This window comes from Pseudophryne corroboree, chromosome 5, assembly GCF_028390025.1.
Source record: "Pseudophryne corroboree isolate aPseCor3 chromosome 5, aPseCor3.hap2, whole genome shotgun sequence".
NCBI classification, from domain to species: domain Eukaryota; kingdom Metazoa; phylum Chordata; class Amphibia; order Anura; family Myobatrachidae; genus Pseudophryne; species Pseudophryne corroboree.
The window spans coordinates 846995848-847005283 of NC_086448.1; positions in this window are offsets into that span (position 1 = coordinate 846995848).

Consider the following 9436-nt stretch of genomic DNA (forward strand, 5'->3'; position numbering starts at 1 on the left):
ACCTCAATGGAAAGCTAGACCAGGGACAGGGTGGAAAAACAGAGGGGGATCAGACGGAAGGTGATCCAGCCCTCAAATAGCCAGAGGAGAAAATTACAAGAACCACTTAGTCTCGAAATCAAGGTTCACTCCCCTAGGACTCAAAGTACCTAATTTAAAGATGATTTCCATCTCTTTCCTGGCCAGTCTCTCCTCGGAATCGTTCTTCCTCCAGTTATTCTTGACAGTATGGATTCCACAGAATGATACCATATCCGCTATATTACACTTATGTGTACTTTGAAAGTGTGCCGACAGTCCATGTGTGGGAAATCCTTTTTTGATGTTCCTGACGTGCTCGCTCATTCTCTCTTTGAGTTTCCGGGTCGTCCTACCCACATATTGCTTATTGCATTTGCATTGTATTAGGTAGACGACGTTCTTACTGTCACATGTAATGAAGTCGTGGATGGGAAATTCTCTTGTCGTATTCGTAGACATATATTTTGTGATGGCTGAATTCGTACCCTTGCAGTTCCTGCACATTGTGCAAGATCCGCACCTAAAGAATCCCTTGGATTTAATACCATTCTTCTTCCGTCCATCTCCTAGTACACTACTGACCACTTGGTTCTTGATGTTGTCGGCCTTCCGGTGAACAAATATGGGTTTGTCAGTGATATACTCCTGCAAAGTGGGGTCCTTAAGTAGAACCCCTCAATGCTTTCTTATGATGCGTTCCAAATCTTTATACTGACTGTTGTATTTTGTGATGAACGTAACTCCATTTCTGTTCCCCATTTCCTTCCTCTCCTTGTGCTGGATAAGTTCATCTCTGGTTTTTTTCCCATAGTCTGAGAATGAGCTGGTGATGTTATCCTCCTTATATCCCTTTCCAAGGAATTGTAGTTTAAGCGTTGTTCCTTGGTCCTCGTAATCCTTAATTCTTGAGCAGTTCTTCCTCATTCTGTGAAATTGGCTTTTGGCTACTGACAATAGCCAATTCTGGTGGTGATTGCTATTATACGGGATGAAAGAGTTACAATCCCTTATATAGTGTTTGTCGGTCATTCAGGCGAGTAATCTACAGCAGCCCACACAGTCCACTTGTGAAGATGTTTACACATAGAAGTATCAGAAAAGAGAAACTTGAGGAAATTTTCTCTGATAGGTATGCATCTACCAGCTCAGGCGATGAAGATTTAGAGCAGGCATGGCCAACCTGTGGCTCTCCAGATGTTGTGAAACTACACATCCCAGCATGCCTTGCCACCGTTTTAGCATTCCCTAATAGCAAAACTGTGGCAAAGCATGATGGGGCTTGTAGTTTTACAACAGCTGGAGAGCCACAGGTTGGCCATGCCTGATTTAGAGGGCTTTATGTGCAAAATAGAAAAAGCATTACTTAAGGAGGGTAGGATACGGTGGGAAATCATCTCCCTAGAGAGATATATCTCAGAGGAGATTATACCACGGGGATTAAGAATTGATAAATTACCCACCTATTCCGACAGGTCATCTCCCTTTGAGAAGGAGTGGTTAAAAATTATCGACTCATGCTCCCTCTCCCTAATGAGATTAATTGTAAGGGAGAGAGGTAAAGAATTGAAAGATCTAGAAAACGAGATAGAAATTTTGAAATCACTGGTGGATCCTTTCAAAGATTTACAGTAGTATAAAGACATGGAGACGGAGATAATAGAGAAAATAACCTCCAATGAGAAAGATTTGATGGTGAAGAAAAAGAAGAAATATCTACGTGATAAAATGGATTTTAAAGAAGGGAAGCAACACCTTATCACCAAGAAAGAGAAGAATTTCTTCCAGCAGAGGAACCCTGAACTAAGACCTCCCCAGGTCAGGTTTCAGGAAAGTATAAGAAATCCTCGCCAGCCAAGACAGGATAAAATTAGGAGGAACTCATATCGACATTGGAGTCAGTGGAGACCAGCGCAGGACGAACAACCATCAACTGAGAGGTTCAAAGCCAGGAAGGAAAGAACTGGGAAAAATCCAACATATCAGTCAGAAAGCACAGGAAGAAGAACAGAAAGAGAACGGTGGAGAAGACCATCCAGATCCACGACCCCTGAAAGGGATGAATATCGGTATCCGAGATCATACCATTCACGTAGGACACCAGTATGGAGACCAAGGAGAATAGACTCCTTCAGGGATATGAGAGAGGACGATCTTTTTTTAGACGAGGAACGAGATCAAGAAAGGAGAAGATAAATAAGCACAAAAGGGGTGCACGGGGAGCAACCTCTGCACTCAATCACCGCAAAAAATACCTCATATCCAGAAAAGAAAACACCAGGGTTTTAAAGACCAACACGAACATCAATACTAATCCAGCCCTAGAATATACTAAGATCTACAATCTCAGTAAATATACTCTGACTGAAGACGAAACCAATGTTTTGAGAAAAGGGCTGAAATATGCCCCTTCTAGCAATATGGACCGTTTTGGAGCTTATGTGGACCTTCAGAGGTTTATAAGAAAACTCACATTGAAAAAGTTCTTCCATGACCAACCCCCAATGGAATCAGTGGAGAGTGTACCATCTATTTTCAGACCAAAATCAGTCTTCTTCCCGACCCATAAGAAGGGTTGTTTCATTGAAACACTCGAAAAAATGGTGAAGGAGGATATTGAGAAGAAATCATTTAAGAAAATCAGGGAACCCAATCTGAACAAAAAAGAAAGAGAAGCCCTTAAGAACCGGAGGAAAATATATCCATCGTGATAAAACCGGCGGACAAGGGAGGCTCGGTGGTCATTCAGGATGTGGAAGATTATAAGAAAGAGATCATAAGACAACTGGATGATTCAGTGACATATAAGAAACTCAGAGGGAATCCCTCAGAGGGGATAAGGAAGAAACTTACAGATCTTCTTGAAAAGTTCGAACGAAAGGAGGTAATTACAGAGAATGAAAGGAAATATATGACCATCACGAATCCATCAATTCCAGTAATTTATATCCTCCCTAAAATCCATAAAAGTTTGGAACAGCCGCCGGGGAGACCCATTGTGGCGGGCACAGAATCCATAACATCGAATCTGTCGCAATTCATTGACCATACTCTACAACCTTTAGCCCAGAAAACTAAGTCATATTTAAGGGATTCCACGGCGGTGATCGGGAAAATCAACTCCCTACATTGGAGTCTGATTACACCATGGTAACGGCTGATGTAAAATCTCTGTATACGGCCATTGACCACGAACATGGCCTAGAGGCTACAAAATGTTTCCTTGATAAGGAAGATTTCGATACAGAACATAAATTGTTCATCATGGAGAGTATTGAACTTATACTGAAAAGCAACATCTTCTGGTTCGAGGAATCCTTTTATTTACAATTGTATGGCACGGCCATGGGCACCAGGTTCGCCCCCAGCTATGCCAACCTTTTCATGGCCCACTGGGAGGAACAATCTGTGTACAGTGGGTGTGAGCTGGGGGCGGACCTGGTGCTCTGGGTAAGATATATTGATGACATATTCTTCATTTGGAGGGGGAATTCGGAGTCACTGGAGAATTTTTGTGATCAACTGAATATGAACACAAGGAATATCAAGCTGACATTTGAAAAGAATAAGGAACAGGTCAATTTCTTGGATTTGACCATTTTGGTGGATGATGGGAGGATAGAGACGAAAACCTTCATTAAATCTACAGATTGTAACTCTTTCATCCCTTATAATAGCAATCACCACCAGAATTGGCTATTGTCAGTACCCAAAAGACAATTTCACAGAATGAGGAAGAACTGCTCAAGAATTAAGGATTACGAGGACCAAGGAACAATGCTTAAACTACAATTCCTTGGAAAGGGATATAAGGAGGATAACATCACCAGCTCATTCTCAAACTATGGGAAAAAAAACAGAGATGAACTTATCCAGCACAAGGAGAGGAAGGAAATGGGGAACAGAAATGGAGTTACGTTCATCACAAAATACAACAGTCAGTATAAAGATTTGGAACGCATCATAAGAAAGCATTGGGGGGTTCTACTTAAGGACCCCACTTTGCAGGAGTATATCACTGACAAACCCATATTTGTTTACCGGAAGGCCGACAACATCAAGAACCGAGTGGTCAGTAGTGTACTAGGAGATGGACGGAAGAAGAATGGTATTAAATCCAAGGGATTCTTCAGGTGCGGATCTTGCACAATGTGCAGGAACTGCAAGGGTACGAATTCAGCCATCACAAAATATATGTCTACGAATACGACAAGAGAATTTCCCATCCACGACTTCATTACATGTGACAGTAAGAACGTCGTCTACCTAATACAATGCAAATGCAATAAGCAATATGTGGGTAGGACGACCCGAAAACTCAAAGAGAGAATGAGCGAGCACGTCAGGAACATCAAAAAAGGATTACCCACACATGGACTGTCGGCACACTTTCAAAGTACACATAAGTGTAATATAGCGGATATGGTATCATTTTGTGGAATCCATACTGTCAAGAATAACTGGAGGAAGAACGATTCCGAGGAGAGACTGGCCAGGAAAGAGATGGAAATCATCTTTAAATTAGGAACTTTGAGTCCTAGGGGATTGAACCTTGATTTTGAGACTAAGTGGTTCTTGTAATTTTCTCCTCTGGCTATTTGAGGGCTGGATCACCTTCCGTCTGATCCCCCTCTGTTTTTCCACCCTGTCCCTGGTCTAGCTTTCCATTGAGGTTATGATTAGAACATACCATTCATTTATAGGACATATAAAGTTTCTTTTTGAAGGATGTGGGTTAGGAATCATATTTTTATATCTACTGCTATATATGATTTGGATTGGTGATTGAGGCAGATCTGGGGCGAGGTTACCTCTGGGGTTTAGAAATAAGATGATCCCTCCCCCTTTTGTGGAGTCGTAAATAGGCCACCTGGAGATGTATTCCCGGGAATAGAGGCAGGATAAATGTGGGCCTGAGAGAAAATCCCTTTGAGACCACTCCATATAAAGTGTTTTTAATATTAATCCAGGATCCAGTATGTGCTAATTTTAGAAGTCTTTCAGGTAAATCACATATATGGCCATTTTTAGGCACGATCCATCCTGGTTATATGGAGTAAGTAGTAGTGCCTGCCCATACACCTTCCCGGCCATTATACTTCATTTTCTCTGGACATTCATTTCCAGTATTTTATTTGGCAGCATAAAAAATGATCATATGCATTATTGATTAAAACTTCCATCCGGGAGAGTGTGGGATATTTTAACAACATGCCCCCCATATGCACTACCCTGTCAAGTTAGAAAGATCGTGTATTTGGGGGAGCGTGGGATGTTCAAACCATATGTCCCACACATAATGATCAACAATCATAAAACCCCACAGCCTTTGTGCGGTCTACAACTTTACATATAGACATCAACTGCGTTTCACCATAGAAACGGCTTTGTTTAGCTGTCGCTATGGGAACGGAAATGTCCGCCCACACCCGCACGTCACTTCCGGCGGACCCTGTGTTCACACCTCAGAAGCACTCCCCGCGTACGGCGCCGGCCATCTATAGCCGGACGTGGGATTTTAGGCAAGACTGGGGCTATAGGTAACCGGGGAGGCGGCGAGACTCGTCCGTCCCCATAGTATTCGCCATGTCCGCCCACACTTCCGGCGGATGTGATGTGCGTTCCACAGGGTGTGGAACGCAAATAAACGGGGAATTAGCCTGTTTAAAAGTGGAAACTCATCTTAATAGTGCAGTATGGTTATTTTAATGCTGCAACTACATATGTGAACCATCATGGATGGAGTATTAATTATATTAACCACATTTAGATTTGGTCATTAGACCCGCCCCTTTTTAATGGATGCCACCATGCCACAGGGTATTTAAACCCTGAGAACACACCACCCAGATACACCTTGACAAAGACTTTTTTAGTCGAAACGCGTTGGTGGTTCAGGAGGCACACCCCAATACCCAGGAGACCAGTACTCAGAAGTGTGGGAATCCGGATATACCGCACCCCAGGTCTGTTTTTTTCACAACTACCTCCCAGTATTTGGATGTGTTCCCCATTTGTTTACATGGTGGATTATGCTCTAAAGAAAAAAGTATTTGTTTTAAATTGCTTTTAACAATAAATGGACACATTACCCTAAAACGTCCTTCTTTGTGGGTTCTATATACCTGGTGACCCTGGGGAGAGTGCAACAGGGAAGAGGCAGGAAAATCACCTTCTAAAGAAACCCTGATGTGCATTCAGGAATCCTGTAGAACGAAGAGGACCAAGTTGCATGGGGGAGAAAGAAACCTTTATGGATACAGCACGCACATTGGGGGTAATTCCAAGTTGATTGCAGCAGGATTTTTGATAGCATCTGGGCAAAACCATATGCACTGCAGGGGGAGGCAGATATAACATGTGCAGAAAGAGTTAGATTTGGGTGTGGTGTGTTCAATCTGCAATCTAAATTGCAGTGTAATAATAAAGCAGCCAGTATTTACCCTGCACAGAAACAATATAAACCACCCAAATGTAACTCTTTCTGCACATGTTATATCTGCCTCCCCTGCAGTGCACATGGTTTTGCCCAGTTGCTATCAAAAATCCTGCTGCGATCAACTTGGAATTACCCCCATTGTACATGTGAGTACGGTGCGTACCTATACAGAATTCTCCATTCACATATACAGATTAGACTACTGTCAAGTATTGCTCATTGAAGATTCTCACGCACCATTCACTTATAATTATACAGATTGTGGAGGATTTTCTTTCATGGACTTTAGAATCTGAGACTGTTTTCTTTTGTTTGAATAATTATTATTTAAACAATATTTAAGGACTTAAGGATAGCGCAGGGGAAGATGGACTCTTGTTTTTGCTTTAGTAAATCTGTTCAACCCACATCGAATGGAAATCAAACTGAAACAGAATGCCAAATCCCTTGAATCACCAAAAGCGTACATTAGTAAATTTTTCCACAGGATGGACACAATGCTCTGCTCCTGCTCTTCCCTCTTACTGTATGATTGCTGGCACCTGTGCTGTACCCTAATACTGACCCAGTGCTCATACCTATGTCATACCTCCCAACATGACCTCTCCAGGAGGACACAATGCTCTGCTCCTGCTCTTCCCTCTTACTGTATGATTACCATCACCTGTGCTGTACCCTAATACTGACCCAGTGCTCATACCTATGTCATACCTCCCAACATGACCTCTCCAGGAGGACACAATGCTCTGCTCCTGCTCTTCCCTCTTACTGTATGATTACCATCACCTGTGCTGTACCCTAATACTGAGCCAGTGCTCATACCTATGTCATACCTCCCAACATGACCTCTCCAGGAGGACACAATGCTCTGCTCCTGCTCTTCCCTCTTACTGTAGGATTACCATCACCTGTGCTGTACCCCAATACTGACCCAGTGCTCATACCTATGTCATACCTCCCAACATGACCTCTCCAGGAGGACACAATGCTCTGCTCCTGCTCTTCCCTCTTACTGTATGATTACCATCACCTGTGCTGTACCCTAATACTGACCCAGTGCTCATACCTATGTCATACCTCCCAACATGACCTCTCCAGGAGGACACAATGCTCTGCTCCTGCTCTTCCCTCTTACTGTATGATTGCCATCACCTGTGCTGTACCCTAATACTGACCCAGTGCTCATACCTATGTCATACCTCCCAACATGACCTCTCCAGGAGGACACAATGCTCTGCTCCTGCTCTTCCCTCTTACTGTATGATTACCATCACCTGTGCTGTACCCTAATACTGACCCAGTGCTCATACCTATGTCATACCTCCCAACATGACCTCTCCAGGAGGACACAATGCCCTGCTCCTGCTCTTCCCTCTTACTGTATGATTACCATCACCTGTGCTGTACCCTAATACTGACCCAGTGCTCATACTGAAAGGATTCCTCCTCTTTCCTTTAACCCTCGATGTGATAGCCTCTTAGACGTCCGTGAGTGTAAACCTTTTTTGCTACGAGTAACATGCACAACACAAGCAGTAAAGATTCACACTGTTTATTGTTGGTTTAACAAAAGTATATAAAAGAAAGGATTTAGGGCGTGTATATCCCAAGTCAATAACTAATTGGACAGAACACAAAGGGGGCTAACATAACATGATTGGCTAGGAACTGCCGCAGTGGAAGGATATGCATATATGGGCAAGTTGGTACTCAAATAGGAAGGTTATTCACACGGTATAAAAAAGATAACAGACAAGGACAGTAGCAAAAATGTGCTGGAACATTAAGTTCTATAACACAAGCAATTCTATGACATTGAAGCAGAGACGAGCTTTAACCCTTTCAATCCCCTCTTAGAATCATTATTGTTATACTATATGATTCTTGCAAAGCTTACGTCTTTCTGCACGCCAATGGCGCAATTTTTAGCCTGAGCGGGAGTTGCAGTAATTGTTGGGCATTTTAAGAAGGGTTAATCGTTGAGTTAATGATGTTCCGTGTTTATCCTTTTCATCTAAGGCTTCAGCGGGCTTATATCCCCATGGGGTACCTGTGTTCCAGGCAGCCGCGGACCATGAGCTGCAATCATTTCCCCAGTTATGGCCTGTAACGCAAATATAAGGTACCTCGGGGCTTAGGTTGTCTGTGGTGTCAGCGCGGATCTGGTAGTCAACAGACTTTTGGACAGCAGCTAGTTGGGGGAATTGGAAATAATCTAGTATGTAGGTTGCGGTGTATGTGGTGGAAGAGTTATACCATAGTGTCAGTTTCCCTTATTCTGAGTTATATCAACCTCAGTCATTGAGAGGGGAAAATGGGCCAGTAGGGCTATCAAGATAGTCCCCAGGGTAAAGATAGGGGGCATTTTCTTCATCCTCCTCTGGTCTTCTGTCTTCGCTAGGTGGGAGGTCAGGGCTGTCCGCCCCTGTTCGTACCTCACTGGAAACACCTGTTTCCTCCTCTAGGTCTGGTCTAGGAATTTTCTTTACTCGGGAAGCATGGATCCAGGTGGAACTCTCTTCTGTCAGGACTGCGGTTCGGGTTACAGCAACGACTTCCGCCTCTGGGCCATAGGTGAAGTCTCCTGGGCTCTTGCTGCGGGGGAGGATCTTCACCACTACTCTGTCTCCGACCTTAAAAGGGTGTGTTGGTTCCTGTGGATTCAGAGGGTTTTTTACAAGCGACATCATGTTCAATCTCATCAAGTTTGGTTATGAGGGCCCTGACATACTCTTCCCTTATAAGTTCTAGATCTCCTTCCTGTATCATCAACGGTTTCTTAGCCCAGGGTGTGGGGAAGGGTCTACCCATTAGTATTTCAAAGGGTGAGTATCCTAGAGTTTTCTGTGGGGTCATTCTGATTTCTGCTAGGATAATGGGAAGGACCTGCTTCCATTTGTGGAAGGTACCTCCTGTGGCCTTCCTTAGTTTGTCTTTGAGGGTCCTATTCATTCTTCCTACGACCCCTGAACTCTGCAG